Genomic DNA, 27861 nt, shown 5'->3' with positions numbered 1-27861 from the left:
AGCTTTTCTTTTCAACACGTCTTTGACATGTCGTCATCATTCTTTGAGCACTTTTTTGCTTTCTGGCACAAGATGTTCCACAGGCTCATTTTGTACTTTCTCTGCCCCTGCCCCTGGAATCAGGTACTTCTCCAAGGAAATTCTTTTTAGAACCCTGCTTAGAAATCAAGATCTGGGCCCGCTTATTGCTTCTGGAGTGTTGTTGCTTTCAGGTCCACTCAGAGGACATTTTCATTTCAAATTCAGTTTGATAACTCCAATTCTAATCCAACACCATGGGATTCATTCTAGTTTTCTTCCTTGCCATGATTTTTGGGATATGTGCTATTAAAGGTGAACACTACCACATTTATTATTTTAAAAAAAAAGTTTATTTCCATCATTAAAATAAAATATTCCCATCAAGAAAAATTGAAATTATCAAAAGGCAAAGAGCGAGAGTATGCTGGTGTTCCCACAGCTGTGGGAAGCTCAGACCTGAGCTGCTGTGAAAAAAAAAAAAAAGTAGAAAATCACCCATAATCTTAGCCAATACACTCTCTCTCTCTCTCTCTCTCTCTCTATATATATATATATACACACACACACATATATATATGACTTCTATGAACATTTTGGTTGATTTCCTTTTAGTCTTTTATTTAAGAATATATCACCTTTTCTGGTTTACCTGAAAGCATAGTGTAAAGACAATTTTCTATCCTGTTTTTTTCACTTAATATTGCAGGAGTAGGCAAATAACAGCTGTCCTAGTTTGCTAATGCTGCAGAATGCAAAACACCAGAGATGGGTTGGCTTTTATAAAAAGGGGTTTATTTAGCTACACAGTTACAGTCTTAAGGCCATAAAGTGTCCAAGGTAACACATCAGTAATCGGGTACCTTCACTGGAGGATGGCCAATGGCGTCCGGAAAACTTCTGTTAGCTGGGAAGGCACGTGGCTGGCATCTGCTCCTAAGTTCTGGTTTCAAAATGGCTTTCTCCCAGGACGTTCCTCTCTAGCAAGCTTGCTTCTCTTCAAAACATCACTCACAGCTGCACTCCCTCAGTCTCTTTGAGTCAGCATGTTTTATATGGCTCCACTGATCAAGACCCACCCTGAATGGGTGGGGTCACACCTCCATGGGAGTATCCCACCAAAGTCACCACCCACAGCTGGGTGGGGCACATTCCAAGCAAATCTAACCAGCACCAAAGCGTCTGTCCCACAAGACCACAAAGATAATGGCATTTGGGGGACACAATACATTCAAATTGGCACATTCCACCCCCTGGACCCCAAAATGACATTATCTTTCCAAATACAAAATACATTCATTTCATCACAATATCACAAAAACTTAAACCATTTCAGTTACAAAAGTTAAGTACAAAATCCCATCAAAATCAATTACAGGCGTGGTGGGTCCTAAGGCGCAATTCTCCTTTAGCTTTGGATCTGTGGACTTAGAACAAGTTATATGCTTCCAATATACAAAGGAGGGACATTCATAGGATAAACATTTCCATTGCCATAAGGAGAAAGAGTAAGGAAAACAGGGTTAACAGGACCAAAACAGTTCTTAAAACCTGCAGGACAAACTCCATTAGATTTCAAAGTCTGAGAGTCATTTACAGAACAACGTTGTGTCCTTGGGGCTTGAGAGAGCGGGAGCCTAACCCTTCCTACGGGCCTTTTCGGCAGCCCTTTCCTCTCCAAATGCTTAGGTGAGTGCTCCAACATACCCACACATTGGGGAGACCACCTTCTCGGCCCACCTTCCTCAAACCTTGGGGCAGCTCCCGGATTCCCTTCCATCTCCGGGGCACATGCTCAACCCCTTCAGAACAGTGTGGTGGCAGCCAGGCTCTCCCCAATTCCCTGGGAATGTGCTCCACCCTCTTTGGGACCTCGGGTGGCAAAACTCTTCCAGAGCATCGAGGTGGAATGCCTGCCCTCGACCTCCAGGGCAAACTCACCCTTTCCATGCATGTGGGCTGCTCCGCTCTCCCAGCCCGAGACCTCTTGACTCCAGACCTCAAACTCCATGTCTCTGTCTTGGAAGAGATTTTTCCTTTAATTTTTTCCTTGTCTGTCTCCTCCAGTCCAGACCGGCAATGGCTCTGTCTATAAAGATCTCGCAAAAATTCTGTTGGCTTTGCATGAAGCATACAGGGGTCAAAGCCATCAGACAATAGGACTTTCCACAGATCCTTTCTGGATAATTCCATCTCCAATCTTGGCTTGTACTGAAATGGTGGCTGGGTTCCATGTTTGGTAACATCCTCACATTGGGCTGTAGCTTCTGGGATTCCACCCCCTGGAAGCTCGTAATTTTCCAAGCCATCAGCTTCCGGTTTCTTTGAACCCAAGAGTTCAGTTCTAAGTTTCTCTCTCTCTGCTCGTATTTTACTATAAGCTGCAAGGAGAAGCCAGGATACATCCTCCACATGTAGTCTGGAGATCTCCTCAGCTAAGTATTCCAGGTTGTTGCTTCCAGATTCTTCCTTCCATATGACACCAGGACTCAATTTTGCCAAATTCTCTGCCACTTTAAAACAAGGATCGCCTTTCTTCCAGTTTACAACAACACATTGATCATCTCTGTTCAAGCCCTCGTCAGAAGTATCTTTAGAGTCCGTATTTCCAAAAACAGTCTCTTTAAAGCAGTTTTGGCCTTTTCTATCAAGCTCCTCACAATTCTTCCAGAATCTTCCCCTTATCCACTTAAAAAGCCGTTCCAACATGTTTGGTATTTGCAGACTCAGCAGCAAAGCACCCCACTTCTCTGGTACCAAAATCTGTCCTAGTTTGCTAATGCTGCAGAATGCAAAACACCAGAGATGGGTTGGCTTTTATAAAAAGGGGTTTATTTAGCTACACAGTTACAGTCTTAAGGCCATAAAGTGTCCAAGGTAACACATCAGTAATCGGGTACCTTCACTGGAGGATGGCCAATGGCGTCCGGAAAACTTCTGTTAGCTGGGAAGGCACGTGGCTGGCATCTGCTCCTAAGTTCTGGTTTCAAAATGGCTTTCTCCCAGGACGTTCCTCTCTAGCAAGCTTGCTTCTCTTCAAAACATCACTCACAGCTGCACTCCCCTCAGTCTCTTTGAGTCAGCATGTTTTATATGGCTCCACTGATCAAGACCCACCCTGAATGGGTGGGGTCACACCTCCATGGGAGTATCCCACCAAAGTCACCACCCACAGCTGGGTGGGGCACATTCCAAGCAAATCTAACCAGCACCAAAGCGTCTGTCCCACAAGACCACAAAGATAATGGCATTTGGGGGACACAATACATTCAAACTGGCACAACAGCCCATAGGCCAAACCTGGCCCACCCCTGTTTTTGTAAGCCTGTGAACTAAAAATGTTTTTTTTCCTTTCTTTTCTTTTTATTAGAAAAGTGGTAGGTTTATAGACCAATAGTGCTTAAAATAGAGTTCCCATATACCACCCTATTATTAACACCTGTATTATAATGGTACATTTGTTACAATTCATGAAAGAATACTAAAAGTGGTTTTTAAATGTTTAAATGCTTGAAATACAATCAAAAGAACAACAATATTTTGTGACCTGGGAAATGATATGAAATGCAAATTTCAGTGTCATATATAAAGTTCACTTGAACAGTCGTGCGTATGCATTGTCCATGGCTGCCTTTGCCAACAACTGCAGAGCTGAGTAGATCCAGCAGGGACCGTATGGCCGGCGAAGCCTGAAATATTTACTATCTGGACCTTCATAGAAAAAGTTTGCCGACCCTGCAATATTGTACCTTAATAATGTTATTAAACTGATTGCTTAATCTATGTTTTTAAATATTATGGAACTGGCATCACAATGCTTAGCACATTTTAGCCACGTAGTAATAAATCTCTTCAAACTAAGGAATAGGAAGAAAAAGAGGAAGAGGAGGGAGAATAATTGTTTTCAGACAAGCCTGTTTTCAGGAGTCTGCTGAATTTATTATTCCTAACCTGTGAAAAAGATGTCTTCTCGCTACTCATTAAAAAGAAATATGTCTTTCATCAATCTTCACTGCTAAAATAATAGCTTCTTAAATATCCATTCTAAAATTTATTTGAGGCCAACGTAATCTTGTTGCTACCAAAGTGGTAATCTACCTAATTTTGGCTAGTTTTTCTCTTAGGACTGCAGGAGTTTGGGTGAAATTTTTAACTGCCTCCCAAACCAAGGTGGGGAGAAGATGGGGGGCTGAAGGGGCCTCTCCTACCTTTGTCCCTCCTCTGTGCCCCAGCCATGTGCAGCAAAGAACAGCCCTGAGTTTTAAAAAAACTATTTTTATTATGATTTATAACAAGGTATTATTTAAAACTATTAATTATTATTTTATAAATTTATCAAATTAACTTTGTTTACATTTACTTATTTATTATTTTACTTTTATTTATTATTTTGTATCTGTAGTTTTCGAAAATGGCAACAAATTCTTTTAATACTCCTCCCATGGAGTTGAGTGTGGCCTAAGTGATGCTGTGTGACTTCTAAGGCTAGCTCAGGAAGGGCCAGGAACCTGCTGCCTGGTTCTCTTGGAACACTCGTTCTCAGGACACTGCCTCTTGGTTTGCTCTCTGATGAAACCCGGCTACTGTATGGTGAAGAGCCAAGCCACACAGAGAGGCCACAGGTAGGTGCTCTGACAGTCCCCGCTGAGCCCGGCTGTCAGCCTTTCCAGGCTGGGCTCAGCAATGTGAGTAAAGAAGCCGCCTCAGAGTAGCTCCTCCAGCTCCTGGCTGTTCACATTATCAGCTGAGGTGTCTGCTCCCAGACACCATGGAGCAGAATTCCTGACCCCCAGAGTCCATAAGCATAATAAAATGGTTGTGGGTTTACACCGCTAAGTTTGGGATGGATGGTTGGGCAGCGATAGTGGCTGGAGCAATACCCTCTTAATAAAGGATCCTAAATAAGACACCCAAATAAGCATAAACAATAAAAAGCCAGGGAGAGTGGAGGGATAATTAAGGCTAAAGGGAATTAATCTAATGAATATTAAATATAGTTCTGAATTTTCTAGCAGCCAAAAGTGTAAGCAAAAGGACCATTAAATGTAATAGTTTTCATTTTACAATAATACAAAAGATGGTTATTTGTCAGGAGAGTGGAAATCTTTCTGGCACTATACTCTAAAAGAAATTTATTAAATAGTTCCCTCTGTAAAGGATATTGAAAAATATAATTGGCAGATACTTTATCAGCATTTTTATAGAATACACAAAGGCTGTTTCTAATACGGACCATCAATACACTCCAACTACATGACATTTAATCACAAACATTGTCTAAGTGTGTAGTTTTTAGGTAAACTAACTTAATTCAGGAACGGAGCTTGTACAGCCTAGAGGAATGAATAGTTAGCACATTCTCTCTTTTTTTAAAAAATTTATTCTTATTGAGATTGTTCACATACCATACAATTATCCAAAATTAGCACATTCTCTTGATCCTCTCGGCAGTTGTATCAACCGAGGCTTGTCAGTGGACAATTAATTAAAGAATAAGTTTTCTGATGAATACTTGGATTCAGGAATTCTTTGATGCTGATTGAAGGTAGATCCTTATATGCTTTAAAACTCAAGAAGGTGGCAATGCCTACAACATCTCAACATGGAGGGGGACTACACAGGAGGCAGGGATAAAGCTTTCTTTAAAAAATAATCTTGGAGTGAAACTATTGTGCATGACATTACAATGGCAGATACATGGTGTTATGCATTTGTCAAAACCCATAAAACCGTACAATGCAAAGAATGAGCCCTAATGTAAACGATGGACTTCAGTTAATAGAAGTGTACTGATATTGGATCATTAGTTGTAGTAAATGTACTACACTAATGCAAGATGTTAATAATAGGAAAAACTGTGTGGAGCATGGAGCAGGGGGAGAAGAGGTATATGGGAACTTACTGCTCAATTTTTCTGTAACCAATATATGTGAAATATAAATATGTCTCATTATGTGTGTGTGTGTGTGTGTGTGTGTGTATCCTCTTGGTTCTGTTTCTCTGGAGAACACTAACTAACACAATGTTGACTCCAGGGAGTAATGTTCTTGCCAATGCATCCAGACTGGCATCATCTCCAAAGGTGACCTCACCCTCTCTGCTTTCATTTCTGGAATACTCCCTGAAAATGCCATTCCCTTTTGTGTTGTATTTGCTCTTGTTTGCTTCTGCTCTCTTATCTCTCCCTTCACCTGCCCTTGTACACTTCTCCCTGGTGAAATCGTACTTATGCTTTAAGACCTAGACCCTACTTCATGAGGAGCAGAACCACATCTTATTCATTGCAGAGTAGGCCCTCAACACTGTTCTCTCTTCAAATATTTATTGATGCCTTTAGGTCCTGGGGATACTTGGGTGAGTGAGATACAGCCCTGCCCTCAAGTATCCTGTGGTCTTATGGGGATAAAGACAAATTAAAGAGGTAATTAAATACAGTTTGCTAAGTGCCAAAGCATAGAGTTGTGGGAGCACTTGGGAAGGTACCCAGCCGAGTTCTAGGGAAGCCAACTTTTCCCACACAAACTCTGAGGTAGGCCCTCCCCACTTTCCTGTGGAGGTTATACAATGTGCCTTCCTGTGCTTCCCTGTGTGACAACTTGGACACAGCCTGCTATTGGCTGACAGTTTTATTTGGGGGTACTTAAGTGGAGGTCACTGGGAGACTGATCACAGGTGTTAGACACCTCTGTTCTCTTTTCCCCTGTACTAATACTGTACTGTGGGTGTAACAGCCCCTGACCCATTTTTTCATACCCCTCAACCCCCTGCTGACCCACTTTCCAAAGCAGCTCCCTCCCTGACTAGGATGCAAAAGTTATCATTTCTCTTTTCTATGATCTCTGAAATTCCCAGCTACACACCCCATAGATAAGTTCTCATTTTTAACAGCTCCAGCCAAATCAGCCTTAATTGGCTTTAACCGCAAAGACGTGCAGTTAAAAAGAAAGTTAACCTGGGAGAAAACTTTGCCCAATTATAATAGTACAAATCACACTCACTGAACTGAAAGATGCCTTATTTTGCTGATGCTATGTTTTGAAACTGCACCCTGCAACTGGATAATAACAAGACAACTTGTGACCGGCTCCACATGTATCCCCTTATCTTGTTTTGCAACCCTGAGTCCAGAGCCCTTGCATGTAGCCTTCTGAAGCCAAGTGCCCTTGCACACAGCTCCCTGAAGTAGGATGCCCTTGCACATAGCCCCTTATTGGTTAATATGAGTCAGTCCAGAACAAAACACCCTGAATTCCTAAACTATCTTGCTGACCAAGCCAGCTCTAATCATCTCAAACAGCCTTGCTCTTTATCCTAAGCCTGCCTGCTGTTGTTTGCATGTTATCAAACACTGAAAGTTTCTCCAGTTTGGAGAGACAGATTTGAGGACTGCCCTCCTCAAAATAAACTTTTTCTCCAAATCCAAGTATCTACTGATTGACTCTGTGTGCATGGGGCAAGGACTCCCTTTTGAGCTGCAACATGGGTTGGAACCCAACAGCCATGTCCTTTCGGTTCTATTGAAAGCTCCCCAGCATGACCCTCTTTTGGAAACCCCTGCCAACACCACTCTGAAGAACCGATTCTGTCACATTAGCAATCCTGGGGGCATGTCCCTGGGTGAGCAGCAGCAACTATTGATTCTGATATTTTATCCATCAAATAATGTAGACAGAATCCAGCTGTTGCAAGGTCCCAGAGACTCAGGGTTGAGGCTTCTGATATTCTTCTAAGTTTGGTTTTCAAAACTTCAAAATGTGTTAGGAGCAATGATGTGAGGCTGTAAGGCTAAGTGCACATCCTTTACTTCTAACTTCTGAAGAGGGGAGGAAGCAGTGTTGGTGAGTGGAAAGAGTACTGACCCAGTAATTAAAAGCAGTGTGTTATTAGCACACCAATGACTAAAAGGATGAACAAAATAGAATATTGCATCCAGACAAAGATTCTTGAATATATGTAAATATTATATCTGATAAAACTTACTTTTTAAACCAGTGAGGAAAGGGTGGCTATTACATAATGTTGTTGGGACAGTTGGCTAGCTATATTAGAAAAAAAATTAGATCTTATACACCAAAATAAAATTTAGATGGATCAGTGATCTAAACATAAACAAACAAAATTGTAACCTCAACCACACCCACTAGGATGACCATTATTTTTAAAATGGAAAATAAGTGTTAGCAAGGACATGGAGAAATTAGAACTTTTGTGCATTGCTGGTGGGAATGTAAAATGGTGCAGCCACTGGAAAACAGTTTGGCAGTACCTTGAAGAGTTAAACATAGAATTATCATTATGTCCTGGCAGTTCCACTCTTAGGTATATACTCTTTAGAAAGCAGGGACTCAAACAGACACTATGTTCAAAGCAGCATTATTGACAATAGCCAGAAGGTGGAAGCAACTCAAGTGTCCATCAAAGATGAATGGATAAACAAAATGGGGTATATCCATACAATGGAATCCACTCAGTCTTAAAAAGAAATGAAGTGCTGGTACATGAACCCTGAAAACGTTCTGCTAAGTGAAATAAGCCAGATGCGAAAGGACAAATATCATATGATTCCACTTCTATGAAATATTTAGAATATGAAAATTCACTAAAACAGAAAGTAGGGGCTACAGAGTAGGGGAATGAGGAGTGGTTTAGTTTCTTACATAGGCTGCTTAAAACAGATACCATGAAATGGGGTGGCGTAAACAATGGGAATTTATTAGCCTACAGTTTGAATTGAGAAAATATCCAAATCAAGGCATCATCAACATGATGCTTTCTTCTAAAGACCAGCTGCCGATGATCTTTGGCTCTTCTGCCACATGGCAAGGTACATGGCAGCATCTGCTGGTCTCTTCCTTTTCTCCTGGGTTTGGGTGCTTCCAGCTTCTTTCTGTCATGGCTTTCTCTATATACTGTATATATATATATACATTCATCCCATTTGTAAAGGACTTGAGTAAGAGGATTAAGACCCATAGTGAATGAGGTGGGTCACAGCTTAACTGAAGTAGCCTCGTCAAAAGGTTCTACTTACAGTAGGTCCATACCCACAGGAATGGATTAACTTTAAGAACATGTCTTTCTGGGGGGTACATACAGCTTCAAACCATCTCAGGGAGTATCTGCTTAATGGGAACAAGAGTTTTGGGTGAGGAAAAAGTTTTGGTAATGGTTGGTGGTGATGGTAGCACAACATTGTTAATGTAATTAATGCCACTGAATTGTACACTTAAAAGTGGTTAAATGGCAAATTTTATAATGTATATATAACCATAATAAAAATAAAAAGCAAAATTATGAAATATTAAAGGGAAATAGATGATATTTTATAATCTTGACATGGGAAAAAGTTTCCTAAGAAAAAAACATAAAACCCAGAAACCATAAAGGAAAAGAATGGACAGATTTAATTACATCAAGATAATATCTTTTGTAGAATAAAAGATATAAACAAAGTTATAAGAGACTGGATTCATACATTTGCCACAAATGTAGCAGAGAACAGATTAATATCAATAATATATAAAGAGCTCCTTAAGAAAAAGCTCAAATATATGAATAGAAAGAAAGGACGAATGATATGGACGTGAATTAACAGAAGAAAATATACACTACCCAAAGTATTTGAATAGTTATTTCTTCAGGGAAGATGTACAAATGGCCAATAAGCACAAGAAAAGATGCTCAACATCATTAGCCATTAGGAAAATGCAAATCAAAACCTCAATGAGAGCTAAGATGGCAGCATAGAGAGGAGTGGAAGCTAGTTAGTCCCCCTGGAACCACTAATAAACAACCAGGAACAGCTAGTAAATAATCCAGAATAACTGTGGGGGGACAAATGTGACCATCCACTCATCATACGCAAACCTGAATTGGGAGGAATGCCTGAGATTGCAGCATAAAATCTGTAAGTAAAAACTGCGGATCAAAGCCAGGAGCCCCCTCCCCCCATGACCCGAGCTGCAAAGCCTCAAGGAGCCAGAGAGCAGCTCTCTCTGAGCAAGTGAATATAGCACAACTGAGCTCCAACTGCAGTTTTAATTAACAAGTGTGGACTGCTCGATACGAATCCCCAACAAGCAGATACAGGCTTTGGGTGAAGACTGACCTTGGAGAGCCGGAGGGTGGCTGCGGACTGGCCCTGAAGGGGGCTTTCTGTCCCTGTTTCAGCTCAGTAGAGAAAGCCTCAGCTATTTTCAGTTTCCAGTGCTCTGACCCAGACAGGGGTGGAGACAGCACAGGCAGAGAGAGACCTTTGAAATGCTAATGACCTCTCCCTAGGGGGTCTATCTTCCCTAAGAGGAAAGGGTGGGGCCCAGCTCTACTACCTGCCTTCCATTCAGAACCAGACCCAAGAGCCTGGGGCAAAACAGCAACGGGTCACACCTCTTAACACCAGTCTGGAGTTACAGGCTGACAGGCGCCACCTGCTGGGCAGAAAAGCACAGTGACCCAAGGCATCACAGGGTGTATCAATTTTTTAAGACACACCCTCAAGGAAACCAGATACTGCATAGTTCTTCCTTTTGGGACTGGAGCCCATTTTGGTCTGGGAAAACCTGATTGGGGTAACCAAGGAAACCATGCCTAGACAACAGAAAACTACAACCTACACTAAGAGAAATGAAATTATGGCCCAGTCAAAGGAATAAACTTACACTTCAACTGAGGTACAGGAACTTAAACAACTAATACTAAGTCAATTCAAAAAGTTTAGGGAGGATATGGCAAAAGAGATGGACTGCGTAATGAAAACATTGGGCATACATAAGTTAGGTGAAAGTTTGAGAAACCAACTGGCAGCATCTATGGAAATGTAAGGCATATAACACAAGAGATGAAAGACACAATGGAAGCATACAACAGCAGATCTCAAGAGGCAGAAGAAAGCACTCAGGAACTGGAGAACAAGGCACCTGAAAGCCTACACACAAAAGAACAGATTGAGAAAAGAATGGAAAAATATAATCAATGTCTCCGAGAACTTAAGGACAAAATAAAAATCAGGAATATACATGTCATTCATGTCCCTGAAGGAGAAGAGAAGGGAAAAGGGGCAGAAACAATAATAGAGGAAATAATCAATGAAAATTTACCAACTCTTATGAAAGACATAAAATTATGGATCCAAGAAGCACAGCGTACCCCAAACAGAATAGATCTGAATATGCCCATGCCAAGACACTTAATAATCAGATTATCAAACATCAAAGATAAAGAGAGAATCCTGAAAGCAGCAAGAGAAAAGCAATCCATCACATACAAAGGAAGCTTGATAAGACTATGTGCAGATTTCTCAATAGAAACCATGGAAGCAGAAGGAAGTGGGGTGATATATTTAAGATACTGAAAGAGAAAAATCAACAACCAAGAATCCTATATCTGGCAAAACTGTCCTTCAAATATGAGGGAGAGCTTAAAATATTCTCTGACAGACAATGACAGAGTTTGGGAACAAGATGCCTGCTCTACAGGAAACACTAAAGGAAGCACTGCGGACAGAAAGGAAAAGAAAGGAGTGAGAGGTTTGTAACACAATTTTGGGAGATAGTAGCACAGCAATGTATGTACACTGAACAAAGATGACTGTGAGTATGGTTGAAAGAGGAAGGTTGGGACCATGTGGGAAACCAGAACAAAAGACAAAGGATAAAGACTGGGACTGTGTAACTCAGGGAAATCTAGGGTGCTCAACGATTGTAATAAAAGGTACAAATATGTTTTTACATGAGGTAAAACAAATGAATGTCAACATTGCAAGGTGTTAAAAATAGGGTGAGATTGGGGGGAAAATACAATCAATGCAAACTAGAGACTATAATTAACAGAAACATTGTATTATGCTTCCTTTAATATAACAAAGGCAATATACCAAAGCTAAATGCATATGGGGGGGTGGGGGTAAGGATATGGGACTCCTGGCATTGATGTTGTCTGACTCTTTATTCTACTTTAGGTTAATGCCATCTTTCCTTTTTGTGTTTTCTAGCTGTCATGTGTTTTTGTTACTGTTTTATTTCTCTTTCTCTTTTTTTTTTTCTTTTGTCTCTCTACCTTCTTTGACTCTTCCTCCTCTTTGGAGAAAAAATGGAGATGTTCTTATATAGATAGTGGCAATGGTGGTGAATATATAAATACGTGACTATACAGGGAACCAAAGATTGTTTACTTAGGGTGGAATGTGGAGTGTGTGAACAAAAATATTTTAAAAGAAAGGGGTTGATCAAGAAAACTTGAGGGCACTATATTGAGTGAAATAAAAAAAACACATAAAGGCAAATATTTCAGGATCTCACTGACATGAACTAATTATAATATGTAAACTCATAGACATGAAATATAAGTTACCAGGATATAGAACGAGGCTAAAGAAGGGGGACTGTTTGCTTATTATGAGCAGAATGTTCAACTGGGGTGAATTTACACGTTTGGAAATGGACAGGGGTGATGGTAGCATGTTGTGAGAATAACTAACAATGCTGAAAGGTGTGTGAATGTGGTGAAAAGGGGAAGCTCAGAGTCACGTATGTCACCAGAGGGAAAGTTGGAGGTTAAAAGATGGGAATGTGTAAAGCAGTGAATCGTGTGGTGGACAATGTCTGTGATTATCTGTAAAAATATTAGAAATCTCTTTCATGAACTAGAACAAATGTATGACACTATAATTAGAAGTTTATAATAGAGAGGCATACAAGAAAAAAATATATACCTACTGCAAACTTCCTACTAAAGTTAGTAGTATTTTAACATTCTTTCATCAACAGTAACAAATGTACTATACCAAAACTATGAATCAATAATGGAGGGGGGAGTAGTTAGGGATATGGGAGAATTTGAGTTTTCCTTCTTTTGTCTTTATTTCTTTTCTGGAGTAATGAAAATGTTTTAAAAATTGAAAAAAAATTAATTGTAGTGATGGATGCACAGCTGTATGATGGTATCATGGGCAACTGATTGTACACTTTGGGTCTTTGGATAGTTGCATGGTATGTGAACAATCTCAATAAAAAATATGTATATATACATACAAAAAAAAAAACCACAATGAGATTCCACTTCATACCCACTAGAATGACTAATATTTTTTTAAACACAGAAAATAACAAATGTTGGAAAGAATGTGGAGAAATAGAAACACTCACACACTGTTGGTGGGGACGTAAAATAGTACTGCTGCTGTGGAAAACAGTTTGGTGGTTTCTCAAAAAGTTAAACATTGAACTACCATATGACTTAGCAATCCAACTTCTAGGTATATATCAAAAGAACCAAAAGTAGGACTCAAACAGATATTTGTATACTGATGTTCATAGCAGCGTAATTCACATTTGCTGAAAAGAGAAAGCAACTCAACTGTCTACCAACAGATGAATGGATAAGCAAATTATCCAATATGGATGAACTTTGAAGACATCATGCTGAGTGAAATATACCAGACACAGAAGAACAAATACTGTATGGTCTCACTTACATGAAATAATCAGAATATGCAAATTCATGGAGTAAGAAATTACAGTACAGGTTATCAGAGGCAGGGGTGGGAATGGGGAATGGGGATTAATGCTTAATTGGTACAGAATTTCTGGTTGAGATGATAGAACAGTTTTGGTAATGGATGCTAATGATGGTAGCATGACATCATAAATGTAGTTAATCCCATTGATTTGTATACTTGAAAGTAATTAAAATGATAAATTTTATGTTGTATACATGTTACCAGAATAAAAAAATTAAAAAAACCCATAGAACCGTATAACACAAAGAGTAAACCCTAGTGTAAACTATGGACTATAGTTAATAATAATTATAATAATATTGGTTCATTAATTGTAACAAAGTTCCCGATCACACTAATGCAAAATTATAGGGGAATTAATAATTTTATTAATTTATAGGAAAATTAATTAATAATAGGGAAAACTGTGCATGTTGGGGTGTGGGTAATATGGGAACTCTGTACACTCTACATAATTTTTCTGTAAACAAAATTGGTCTGATTAAAAAAAAGAAATATAATGTCCAATAACATTTGAAATATGTTCAACCTCACTGGTAAACAGGGAAATGCAAATTAAAACAATATATAGTTATTTATTATTTTTTATTTGCCAAACTGGCAAAAATGAAATTATATATAATAATTTTGATGATATTCTGGGACAATAAGCATCCTGATACACCATTTGTAAGAGTTCAAATTGGTAGTCTTTTTGAAGCACAATTTGGCAGTGTGTCAAAATTTTAAATATGCATACTTTTTTTTTTGAGGTGACAGAAAATTTTGTATTGAGATTGTTCACATACCATACAATTATCCAAAGATCCAAACTGTACAATCAATTGCCCATGGTACCATCATACAGCTATGCATCCATCACCACAATTAAAATTTTTTTTCAATTTTTAGAACATTTTCATTACTCCAGAAAAGAAATAAAGACACAAAAAGGAAACTCAAATCCTCTCATACCCCTAACCACCCCTGCTCCAATATTAATTCATAGTTTTGGTATAGTACATTTGTTGCTGTTGATGAAAGAATGTTAAAATACTACTGATTGTAATATATAGTTTGCAATAGGTATATTTTTCCCCATATGCCCCCCTATTATTAACTTCTAGTTATAGTGTCATACATTTGTTCCAGTTCATGAGAGAGATTTCTAATATTTGTACAGTTAATCACGGACATTGTCCACCACACTATTCACTGGTTTATACATTCCCATCTTTTAACCTCCAACTTTCCCTCTGGTGACATACATGACTCTGAGCTTCCCCTTTCCACCACATTCACACACCATTCAGCACGGTTAGTTATTCTCACATCGTGTTACCATCACCTCTGTCAATTTCCAAATGTATAAGTTCACCCTAGTTGAACGTTCTGCTCATAATAAGCAACCGCTTCATTGTTCTGTCTCCCAAAATTGTGTTACAAACCTCTCACTGCTTTCTTTTCTTTTCTGTCTGTAGTGCTTCCTTTAGTGTTTCCTATAGAGCAGGTATTTTGTTCCCAAACTCTGTCATTGTCTGTTTGTCAGAGAATATTTTAAGCTCTCCCTCATATTTGAAGGACAGTTTTGCCAGATACAGGATTCTTGGTTGTTGACTTTTCTCTTTCAGTACCTTAAATATATCACCCCACTTCCTTCTTGCTTCCATGGTTTCTGTTGAGAAATCTGCACATAGTCTTATCAAGCTTCCTTTGTATGTGATGGATTGCTTTTCTCTTTCTGCTTTCAGGATTTTCTCTTTGTCTTTGACATTTGATAATCTGATTATTACATGTCCTGGCATAGGCCTATTTAGATCTGTTCTGTTTGGGGTATGCTGCACTTCTTGGATCTGTAATTTTATGTCTTTCGTAAGAGTTGGGAAGTTTTCATTGGATATTTCCTCTATTATTGTTTCTGCCCCTTTTCCCTTCTCTTCTTCTGGGAAACCCATGACACATACATTTCTGCACTTCATTTTGTCTTTAAGTTCCTGGAGATGTTGCTCATATTTTCCATTCTTTTCTTTATCTGTTCTTTTGTGTGTAGGCTTTCAGGTATCTTGTTCTCCAGATCCTGAGTGTTTTCTTCTGCCTCTTGAGATCTGCTGTTGTATGTGTCCATTGTGTCTTTCATCTCTTGTGTTTTGTCTTTCATTTCCATAGATTCTGTCAGTTCTTTTTTCAAACTTTCAATTTCTACCTTAGGTACACCCATTGTTTTCATTATATACTTCATCTCTTTTGCCATATCTTCCCTAAACATTTTGAATTGTTTAGTATTGGTTGTTTAAGTTCCTGTATTTCAGTTGAAGTGTAAATTTGTTCCTTTGACTAGGCCATAACTTTGTTTTTCTTAGTGAAGGTTGTAGTTTTCTGTTGTCTAGGCATCTGGTTTCCCTGGTTACCCCAATCAGGTTTTCCCAGAGCACAACAGGCTCAGGACTGGTAGGAAGCAATAGTATCTGGTTTCCCTGAGGGTGTCTTAGACTGATATACCCTGTGAGGCCTCAAATCACTATGCTTTTCTGCCCAGCAGGTGGTGTCTGTCAGCCTGTAGCTCCAGACTGGTGTAAGGAGGTGTGGCCCGTGGCTGTTTTCCCCCAGGCTCTGGGGTCTGGTTCTGAACGGAAGGTGGGTAGTAGAGCTTGGCACTACCTTCTTCCTCTTAGAGAAGATACACCCCCTGAGGATAGGTCATTATCATTTGAATAGACTCTGACTCTGCTATCTCTGCCCTTGTCTGGGTCTGAGTGCTGGGAATTGAAAATGGCTGAGGCTTTCTCCACTGAGCCAAAAAAGGAACAGAAAGCCCCCCTTCAGGGTCAGTGTGTGGCCCCCCTCAGTTTCACCCATCGGCCAGAGACAGCACCTGTTCCTCTGGGCTTCCCCTCCCTCCCAGAAAGGTCCTCTGGCTCTCCAGGGTCAGTCATCACCAAAAGCCTCTGTCTGCCTGTTGGGGATTTGTAGCTTGTAATGAGCAGTCCACGCATTAATTAAAACCACAGCTAGAGCTCGCTTGTTTGGAGAGTGCTGGTCTCTAGCACAGCAAGGCTTTACTGTTTGCCATGGGGGAGGAGGCACTCAGGTTTTGCAGTTCGGGCCATGGGGTGGGGGGGCTCCTGGTTTGGATCCACAGTTTTTACTTACAGATTTTATGCCGTGATCTCGGGCATTCCTCCCAATTCCGGTTGGTGTATGATGAGTGAACAGTCGTGTTTGTCCCCCCACAGTTATTCCAGATTATTTACTAGTTGTTCCTGATTGTTTATTAGTTGCTCCATGGAGACTGACTGGCTTCCACTCCTCTCTATGCTGCCATCTTCTTCCATTCTCCAATAGAAATTTTTAAGGGAACCAAAGAGAAATAATAGGCCACAATAACTGAAGTGAAAAATTCCCTAGAGGGTTTCAACAGCAGATTGGAGCACTTAGACGATCCAGGGATGGTTCCAGAGGCTAGAAGTCCTGTCCTCCCAGGTCAGTAGTGTTCTGGCTGGCCAGCAGTCCTCGGGTTCTCAGGCTTTCTTGTCACATGGCGATGTCCTCTCCTTTCTTTTCTAATTCTGTCCTACACATACCTTTTGACCTAGCAAATCTACTTCTAGGGAATCTCTTCTACAGAAGTGTGAACAGGCATTGGGGAAGGGAAGATGGATGCAAATGGGGAAACAGGATGGAACTCAAAAGTATGGGCAGGAATCCCTCGGGGTTAAACTGGAACTTGTGTCAGTTTTCACTGCTTCCAACCTCACTGCTGTGGGTGTCCTATAAAAGCCGAGGTCCTTTGTCCTAGAGCTAAGCACATGCACCCAGACCAGGATCAAAGAAGCTGAAGGAGGATCCAGCCAAAGGTAGAGAAGTTGCTGGGCTACCTGCTGCTTCTCACCAAGGAGGTGAGTCAGCAGATCAGCAGCAATGTGTATCAGCCACAGAGTAGCTTCTGCTCTCCAAGTCTCTCCAAAACTTCCCCATGGACCACCCTAACTGGAAACATAAGAAAAGAAATTCTGAGAACTGTAGTTTAGTTCAGCCAAGCTGACATGTTACAAATAGGACATATGTGCAGATAGATGTCCTTTTGGGAGGCAGCCAGTGTGAATACACTGACATCTGCTTGCTCCATTCAGCTCTTGGAGGGTCTGGCTATGACCCAGAGCAGGCAGTATGGAGGAAGCTGTTTTGCTGGGCTGAGCTCAATTCCTCCTGTGTAGCCACAGCAAACAGAAAGGACACCTCCATAGACCTCAGTGGGGAGATTGTCCCGGCCCACAGGACGATCAACGGAAGCTCCAAGTCCTGCGAAGGAAGAATGGTATGGGACAAGAGACACAAGGAACGACAGCAAGACAGGTTTCTGATCAAGCTGCAAAATTTTATTGAAGAGGCAGGGTATATATACTCTAAGGGTGGAGGGAGTGGCTAGTAAGGACGGGTGGCGATCTAGGATTGGCTGCTGCTGTTGCTAGGGTGGAAGGCAGATGTAGGGGGATTGGCGGTTGCTATTGATGGGGGTCTGGGATTGGTGGTAACTGTTGCTGGGGTGGATGGCCAATGGGCGGCTACTGTTTAGGCGCGAACTAGCTACTGCTTAGGCGGGAACTACTGTTACTTCCTTGAAGAAGGCTAATTATAGCTTAGGCTGTTCTTGCATCAGCCCTGGCGGCCATGTTGCATGTTACCGGTATCGCTGAAGGTGAATATTATATATGCTACCTTAATTGTCCCCAACAGGAGATACCAGCCAACTATTTGGCTTACACCTTATTTTCCACTGTTACTCATTTATTCATTTAACAAACATTTATTAAGACCTGCTTGTCATGTAACCTAAGGATAAAACAGTAATTAAGACAGACAAGGTGTGCCAGTTTGAATGTATTATGTCCCCCAAACGCCATTATCTTTGATGTAGTCTTGTGGGGCAGACGTTTTGGTGCTGATTAGATTTGCTTGGAATGTGCCCCACCCAGCTGTGGGTGATGACTCTGATGAGATATTCCCATGGAGGCATAGCCCCACCCATTCAGGGTGGGCCTTGATCAGTGGAGCCATATAAATGAACTGACTCGAAGGAACTCAGTGCAGCTGTGAGTGACGTTTTGAAGAGGAGCAAGCTTGCCAGAGAGGAACATCCTGGGAGAAAGCCATTTTGAAACCAGAACTTTGGAGCAGACGCCAGCCACGCACCTTCCCAGCTAACAGAGGTTTTCCAGATGCCGTTGGCCATCCTCCAGTGAAGGTACCCGATTACTAATGTGTTACCTTGGACACTTTATGGCCTTAAGACTGTAACTGTGTAGCCAAATAAACCCCCTTTTTATAAAAGCCAATCCATCTCTGGTGTTTTGCATTCCGCAGCATTAGCAAAATAAAACACAAGGCATAAAGCTTACATTTAAATTGAGGTAGACAGAAAAATAACAAAAAACACATAATTTTCAGATGGTGATGAGAGTAAAGGGACAGAGACTTACTGGATCAGGGAGTACTACTTTGGTGAGATGGTCAGGGAAGACTTCTGTGGTAGATTGAATCTTGTCCCCCACTGTTGTGGTCTGGAGCTATGTACCCCAGAAAACTTGTTCTTAGACTTAATCCATTTCTGTGGGTGGGAACTCATCATAGGTGGACCATTTGATGAGGTTACTTCAGTTAAGGTATAGCCACCTCAGTCAGGATGGGTCTTAATCCTGTTACTGGTGTCCTTTAAAAGCAGAAAGAAATTCAGATAGAAAAAAGAGAAATCCAGGGACTTCCGGAAATATGGCGGAGTAGGTGAGATGGACGGACTTCTCCTCCATCAGAGTAAACTAGAAAGGGTCTGGAGGACACCAGGGACCATGGTTCCAGGGAGTGACCAGCCACAGAGGGTCCCCCACAGTACATGGAGGGGACACTTGACAAAAATGGAGGAAAGAAGGCAGCTGGAGGGATGTGATGTGTTCCCCATCCGGACTGCCAGCAGCTGCAAAGCCTCCACCAGGTAAGGGAGTGAGAAGCCACTCTCTGCTCCCATCCACCTACCTTGACAGTTTACTGGGGGGTGATCCTCCACAGCCAGACAGCCGGGAGCACCGTGAGGGAACCCGGCAGGCGGCGATTGCTCTCCCCCACAGAAGTCAGAGGTGGGGGGTGGTGCAGTGGTGAGAAGCAGGGAATGGAGAGGTGCCATACCAGTGATTGGGAGCCCCTCCCCCACCCCAGAGACTCCTGTCACAAGGCAGGCAGAGAACGGGCAGGCAGGGCCAATGTCCTACCTGCGGGATGCCCTTGATAAGGCTCCCTGCCTACCTGCTCGGGGCCCACATTGCAGCCCCAGGACCAGGATTCCGTAGAGCACACAGAGATCGAGGGCACTGATTGATTCCCCACCCGGTTTGGACTCCACCCACTGCACAGAAATTCGAGGAAGACATACTTGAAAGTGCCACCTTCTGGTAGGTAAGGGAAATTGCACCCCAGCAAGCTGTGCCTCAAGAGCGCCACCTGCTGGTAGAATTCAGAAACTGCACTGCAGCAAACCAAATTATGTATAAATATTCAATTAATCCTGCACTTCCCAAAATAACCCTATCAAGACAAGCAGATGCCCTGAAACCATCAGAAAATTACAAAGCACTTGAAGGATACAGACGATATGGACAAGCCAAACAAACAAACTAAAAATCCAGAAGAGACACAAAATTTGGAGCAATTAATCAAAGAAGTAAGCATAAATATCAATATTATGGCTCAGGATATAAAGGACATGAAGAAGACCCTAGAAGAGTATAAAGAAGAATTTGCAAGAGTAAATTTAAAAATAGCAGAGTTTATGGAAATAAAAGATACTGTTGATCAAATTAAAAATATTCCTGAGACACATAACACCAGATTTAAAGAAGTAGAGGAATGAATTAACAATCTTAAAGATAACATGATGGAAAGTGAAAGCACAAAAGAACGAATGGTGAAAAAAATTGAAAAATTTGAAATGGATCGCAGGGAAATTATGGACAACATGAAGCACACAAATATAAGAATCATTGGTTTTCTGGAAGGGGAAGAGAAAAGTAAAGGGTAATCACCACAAGTATAGATAGGTGCTTGCATGACATACTTCTAAGGTATGGCACTGGCACAGAGAGTTGACAACAGAAGTGTACATGGGAAAAAATCTACACATTGCTTACAAGGAACTATAATTAATAGGAATACCATACTAGTATTACACAAATACTAGGGACAAATAATTGGGGGGCTAACAAGAGCTGCAAGATGTTTTGGATCATGATAATTGTTTAAAATGGAGTGATAAGGAGTGTACAACTGAGTGATGATAGTGCGAGATATGGATGGATTATTGTGGATGAAACATACGCTCTGTGAACTTAGGAACCCCCTACTTTGTAAGTCAGGTCTTTGATATTGAGGTTTACTCAGGTGAAACATGGCTGTGAACAGGAGGCTGAACCCACCTGTAATGCCTGGGAGTCACCTCCAGAGAACCTCTTTTTTTGCTCAAATGTGGACTTTCTCTCTCCAAGCCTAACTGCAAATAAATTCATCACCTTCCCCCTAACGTGGAACAGGACCCCCAAGATGAATGAGCCTTCCTGGCAACGTGGGACATGGATTCTGGGAATGAGCCTGACCCTAGCCTCTAGGGATAGAGAATGCCTTTTTGACCAAAGCGGGAAAAGAAAGTAATCAAAATAAGATTTTAGTGGCTAAGAGAATTCAAATAGAGTCAAAAGGTTGTCCTGGAGGTTACTCTTATGCAAGCTTCACCTAGATATGCCAAATGACCACAATATGATAAGCCCAAGTCAACAGTATTCCCCCAAACTTTAAAGAATACCAGATCCCTATCTGAGACTCTATAAAAGTTTCAGTCACTCAGTTTATTCATCAGAAACTTAAATCCTTCAGAGTGCTCCTATGCTAGCTAAGTCCCAAAATCCAGACGCAATAGCCTCTTCAAGAACATCAACTAGATGTGTCCCCTTTGCTCATAAAGTTGAACCCCTTTTCAATATGAACAAGTTAGGGTGGTCACTGCCAAGATGTCCCTGAAGATTGGGAAAGTGATTAAACTAGAGGAAGGGGTAGTGACAGACAAGATGAAATTTAACAAAGGATTATGAATACTGAATCTTTATATAATTTTCTTTTCCTTAGTTGCTAGTGTATTAGAACAGTTAGAAGGAACGAATTGAAATGGTGGAACTGTAACCCATGGCTTCCTTTGAAATTTGTTCTATAGCTATTTGTTAAATTGTAATTTGAAATCTATACCTTTTTGTATATATGTTGCATCTCACAGTAAGGATATAACTGAAACTATGGTATGATTACTCATAAAACTCATAATAACTTTGGAAATATCCTATATACCTACTAGTTAAATCATACTTTGAAAGATATTACCTTTTTGTGTATATGTTATATTTCATAATAAGGAAATCACTGAAACTGTGGAATTATAACCTTTAATATTCTTTGAAATTTGCTAACTACTTGTTAAATTGCACTTGAAAAGTTATCACTTTTATGTATATATGTTATATTCTACAATTTTGAAATATGAGAAAAAATTTTCAAAAGGAAAAAAAAAAGAGAAAGCCACAGAGGGAGTAGCCAGAAGTTGAACATCTACAGAACCTGGAAGAGAAAGGACATGTGACAGAGGAATACAGAAGCAAGGATCACCAGCAGACAGCACCAGACACTGACTTCAGGAAGCCTGGATGATGCCTTGATTTGGACATCTATTAGCCTCAAAACAATGAGCTAATAACTCCCATTGTTTAAGCCAACCCATTGCATAGCATTTGCTTGAATATCCAAGGAAAACCAAAATACCCACAAAGACATGTTCGAGTCCTAACCTCTGGTCCTGTATATCTGAACCCATTTGTAAATAGGATCTTTGAAGATGTTATTAGTTAAGGAGTGGCCAAACTGAAAGAGGATGGACCTTAATCCAATATGGCTGAAACAATTCTCATGAGCAGAGGAAATTGGGACACAGAAGAAACTAGACGAACAGAAACACATCACCATGTGATGGAGGTGGAGATTGAGCCACCAGAATGCTACAGACTCCAGGGGAAAACATGGCCTGCTAATATGTTGGACTTCTAGCCTCCAAACCATGAGCCAATAAATTTCTGTTACTTAAAGCCAACCAGTTTGTGGTATTTGTCATAGCAACCCTGGCAAAACTAAGACAGCTTCTCTGAAGTGAATGCAGTGAAACTGAGACCGGAATTTGAAAAGAGCAGAGAGAGAGAGAACTTAGAGAGAGAGAGGGAACTTAGAGAGAAACACCCTGGAGATGCTAAGAGAGAAGGACCCACAGATGCTCAGAGAGAAAGCAACTAGAATCAGAAGCTAAAAACAATGAAACCTGGGAGTGAAAGACCAGCAGACACCAGCCATGGCCTTGCTACCTGATAGAGGAACCCTGGATGCCCGCAGCCTTTCTTCAGAGAAGGTGTCCTCTTGTGGATGCCTTAATTTGGACATTTTCACAGCCTTAGAATTGTAGTCTGTAACTTAATAAATCCCCATTGTAAAAGCCAACCCATTTCTGGTATATTGCATTCCGGCAGCTTTAGCAAACCTAAACAACATACATTGGAATATTATTCAGACCTTAAAAGGAACAAAGTACTGATACAAGCTACAATTTGGATGAACCTTGAAAACATTATGCTAACTGGAAGAAAACAGCACAAAAGTTTACATATTATATGATTCCTTTTAAATGAAATATCCAAAAGATCCAGAGAGACAAGAAGTAGATTAGTAGTTGCTGGGGATGGGGTTAGGGAGGAATGGGAAGTCATTACTTAATGGGTGCTGGTGTTTTGCTGGGATGATGAAAAATTTTTGAAACTAGAGAGATGTTATGGTTGCACAACATTGTGCATACACTAAATACCACTGAATTGTACATTTTTAAGTGGTTAGTTGTATGTTATGCGACTTTCACAGAAAGAAAGATACATAACATAAAAATCATTTTAATTATTTTAAGTGGACAATTCTTTGACATTAAGCACATTGACTATACTGTGTAAATTTCACTGCTATTTATTTCCAGACTATTTTCATCATCCCAAATCAAAACTCATAATCATTTAGCAATAATTCCCCCTCTACCCTCCCTCATCCTAACAACCATTATTCTACTTCCTGTCTCTAAGAATTTGTTTATTCTAAATAGTTCATATAAGAAAAATCATACAATATTTGTCCTTTTGGGTCTGGCTTATTTCACTCAACATGATGTCTTTAAGGTTCATCCACCCTGTAGCATGTACCAGCACTTCACTTTTTATGGTTGAATAATATTTCATTGTATGGATATATTACACTTTGTTTATCCATTCATCTTTTAATGTACAGTTGGGTTGCTTCCACTTTTTGGCTATTGTGAATAATGCTGTGATGAACACTGGTGTACAAATATCTGTCCAGGTCTCTGCTTTCAATTCTTTTGGGTATACACCTAGGAATGGAATCTCCAGGTGATATGGTAATTCCATGTTTAATTTTCTAAGAAACAACCAAACTGTTTTCCACAGTGGTTGCACCAATTTACAGTCCCACCAACAATGCACAAAGGTTCTTATTTCTCTGTACCCTTGCCAACACATGTTATTTTCAGTTTTTTAAATAATAGGCATCCTAGAGGGTGTGAAGTGGTATCTTATTGTAGTTTTAATTTGCATTTCACTAATGGCTAATGATGTTGAGCATCTTTTCATATACTTATTGGCAACTTGTGTATCTTCTTTGTAGAAAAGTCTATTCAAATTCTTGTTCCATTTTTTAACTATCTTTTAGTTGTTGAGTTGTAGGAATTCTTTATAAATTCTGGATATTAAACCCTTATCAGATACATGGTATCCAAATATTTACTTCCATTCTGTAGGTTGTCTCTTCACATTAAGAGGAAGGACTTTCCTTTATCAGTAGCTCCTAATTTCATAGCACAGTTTTGAGAAACAGCTAATATTTGAAAGCTACATCTGACTAGGACAATTACAGTTCTTGGCAAGTTAAGATAGGATTGTTGAATTGTTCTGATGATTCAGAAGGTGCATGTTTGTGGTCTGTTTCCATGTTGTTCAATATGTTTGTGCTGCTGACCTAAAAATACATCTTCACTATTTTTCAAGGCAGGCCTGACAGGACCTCTCCTTGTTATTACTTCAGTAGTTGGAATTGCTCTTTTTACTTGATGTAATAAAGAATAAAATGAATATTTGATACTTCCTACCAAATGAGACATATATTCTTTCTCAGTCCAAATTATTGAAGTTTTATCAAACCGAAAGTTAACACCTACTCAAATTGTGGTCTAGCCTTGGTGTTTGGTAATCCAGGGGCAGAAGGTCCATGGGAAGACACTTCTGAGTGGCAACTAAAGTCATTTCTCTGGTGTCCTTTTCACATTCCCTAACATTTGAACATTTCTTCCATTTTTCATTTTCCTCCTTTCACTTCATTTCACCTTTCCCCATCCCTGCTTATTCCTAACTTAAGCCCACCGATGGCACTCACTAAATGGTATTCAGGGCTGATGAATTATTGATCCTTAATATCCTTTCCAATATACCACAAAACACTGTTCTAATCTGGATAAGACCAACTCAGCATGCACTCTCAGTCTTTGCCCACATCTCTTATTCTCCCAATGCCCCCCGATACCTTGTAAAATTATGATCAAAGTCATCTGACTCTTGGATTGTTAACCTAAGGATAAAAACACTGATTTTTATACTGTTTTTATTAGTTTCAGCCTTTTAAACAGGTAGGCTTGTGGATTTTATCCTGCAAATTACTGGTGGTGGTGATAGCCATTATGTATATTTGTATTATGTTATTTTCAACTAAATAGCAATTGGAAGAAAATACCGTATTTCTTTACTATTATGCTCCTAAATCTGTTACCACATCTTTATCATTTGTGATGCAATATGGCATGTCACCTATATTAAAATGGCCAAGCATAAATGGCTTTTTTGAACACACACACACACACACACACACACACACACACACATACACACACACACAGTGACTCCATACTGCCTTTTAAAAATTTAGTTCCTTTTTTGTATTGCACAATTTTGATTCCCTTCTTCTTTCCTTTTTTCTATATTTTTTGGTTATTTCTTTAGTGGTTACCTTTGTAGTTAAACAAACATCTTAAACTAATAACAACTAAGTTTGAGTGGTACCTACCTAGTTTCAGTAGTATACAAACTTTCTACTCCTGTATATCTCTGTCCCTCTTCCTTTATACTGTTATTGTCTAAGATTACACCTTTGTATATGGTATTCCCATTAACATTGATTTAAAATGTTACACATTTGTCTGTTAAGTCATCAGGTGGGGGAGGAGCAATTACAAACCAAAAATACAATACAAGGTTTAATATTTACCCATGTGGTTATCTTTACAATGATCTTTATTTCTTCCTATGGTTTGAAAATACTGTCCAGTATCTTTTTATCTGTCTGAATGATTCTTTTAGCATTTTTGTAGGGCAGGTCTTCTTCTTTTTGCTTGTGTAAATAAATTCTATTTTTAATTTTCATAAATAAAAAGTTATAACACTTTAGATTGCTAATAAGACTTAGTTGACATCTAGTTAAACTCATACAACACTAATGTTTTTTCTTTTCTTGAAAATACTCAAATACGATTCCATTGTTCCTTTAGAAGATAAACCAAAAGATATGTTGCATATAATGAGTTCCATGAAGAACATTCTACCATATCCTTGTTTTTTCTGAAACTTGAACTCTTTCAGTTTTTGTTTATTTGTAAATGTCTTCATTTTCCTTCAGTTTTAAAACCATGCAATCATCCAATGTGCTCAATCAATTGCCCATGGTATCATCATACAGCTGTGCCTCCGTTATTCCAGAAAAGAAAAAAATCAATAAAGAAAACTCAATTCCTCCCATAACCCTAGCCCCACCCCCTCCATTATTGACTCATGGTATTGGTATAGTACATTTGTTACCGTTGATGAAAGAATGTTAAAATACTAATTGTAGTATATAGTTGGCAATAGGTCTATTTTCCCTATATACCCCTCTATTATTACCTTCTAGTTCTAGTTCATGAAAGAGGTTTCTAATATTTGTACAGTTAATCATGGACATTGTCCACTACAAGATTCACTGTTTTATACATTCCCATCTTTTAACCTCCAGCTTTCCTTCTGCTGACATACATGACTCTAAGCTTCCCCTTTCACCACATTCATACACCATTCAGCACTGTTAGTTATTCTCACAATAATGTGCTGTCACCTCTGACCATTTCCAAGCACTTAAGTTCAACTTAGTTAAACATTTTGCACATAATAAGCAACTGCTCCCCATTATTTAGCCTCATTCTATATCCTGGTAACTTATATTTCATGTCTATGAGTTTACATATTATAATTAGTTCATATCAGTGAGACCATACAATATTTTGTCCTTTTGTGTCTGACTTATTTCACTCAATATAGTGCCTCAAGGTTTCTCATCATCCCTTTTTTGTTTTTGTTTTGTTTTGTTTTAAAGATGGTTTTGTTCACCCACCATACATTCTGTCCTTAGTAAACAATCAATGGTTCCCTGTATAATCATGTATTTATGCATTCACCAACATCACCACTATATAAGGACATCTCCATTTCTTCCACAAAGGAGGAGGAAGAGTCAAAGAAGTAGAGAGACAAAAGAAAAAGAAAAAGAAAGATTAAAAAATGACAGCTAAAAAGCAACAAAAGGAAAGATAGAATTAAACTAAAGTACAATAAAGGGTCAGACAACATCACCAATGCCAAGAGTCCCATATCTCTCCCTTATATTCCCCTCTTATAGGCATTTAGCTTTGGTATATTGCTTTGTTACATTAAAGGAAGCATAGTATAATGTATCTGTTAACTATAGCCTCTAGTTTGCACTGATTCTATTTTTTCCCCAATACCACCCCATTTTTAACACCTTGCAAGGTTGACATTCATTTGTTCTCCCTCATGGAAAAACATATTTGTACATTTTATCACAATTGTTGAGCACTCTAGGTTTCAATGAGTTATACAGTCCCAGTCTTTATCTTTCCTCTTTCCATCTGGTGTCCCATGTGCTCCTAACCTTCCTCTTTCAACCATAATCACAGTCATCTTTGTTCAGTGTACTTATGTTGTTGTGCTACCATCACCCAAAATTGTGTTCCAAACCCCTCATTCCTGTCTTTTCCTATCTGTCTCTAGTGCTCCCTTTGGTATTTCCTGTAGCATAGATATCTTCTTCACAAACTTTCTCATTGTCTGTTTATCGGAGAA

At 39.7% G+C, this 27861-nt stretch overlaps 1 pseudogene; it reads right to left on the bottom strand.

Annotated features, from left to right (window-relative positions):
- The window catches only part of LOC119514323, a 47716-nt pseudogene that overhangs the window by 12179 nt on the left and 7676 nt on the right, over positions 1-27861 (bottom strand).

Source organism: Choloepus didactylus, chromosome 2 (assembly GCF_015220235.1).
Source record: "Choloepus didactylus isolate mChoDid1 chromosome 2, mChoDid1.pri, whole genome shotgun sequence".
Taxonomy (NCBI): domain Eukaryota; kingdom Metazoa; phylum Chordata; class Mammalia; order Pilosa; family Megalonychidae; genus Choloepus; species Choloepus didactylus.
Note: the sequence above shows the minus strand (reverse complement) of the source record. Positions and strands in the feature narration are given on the sequence as shown.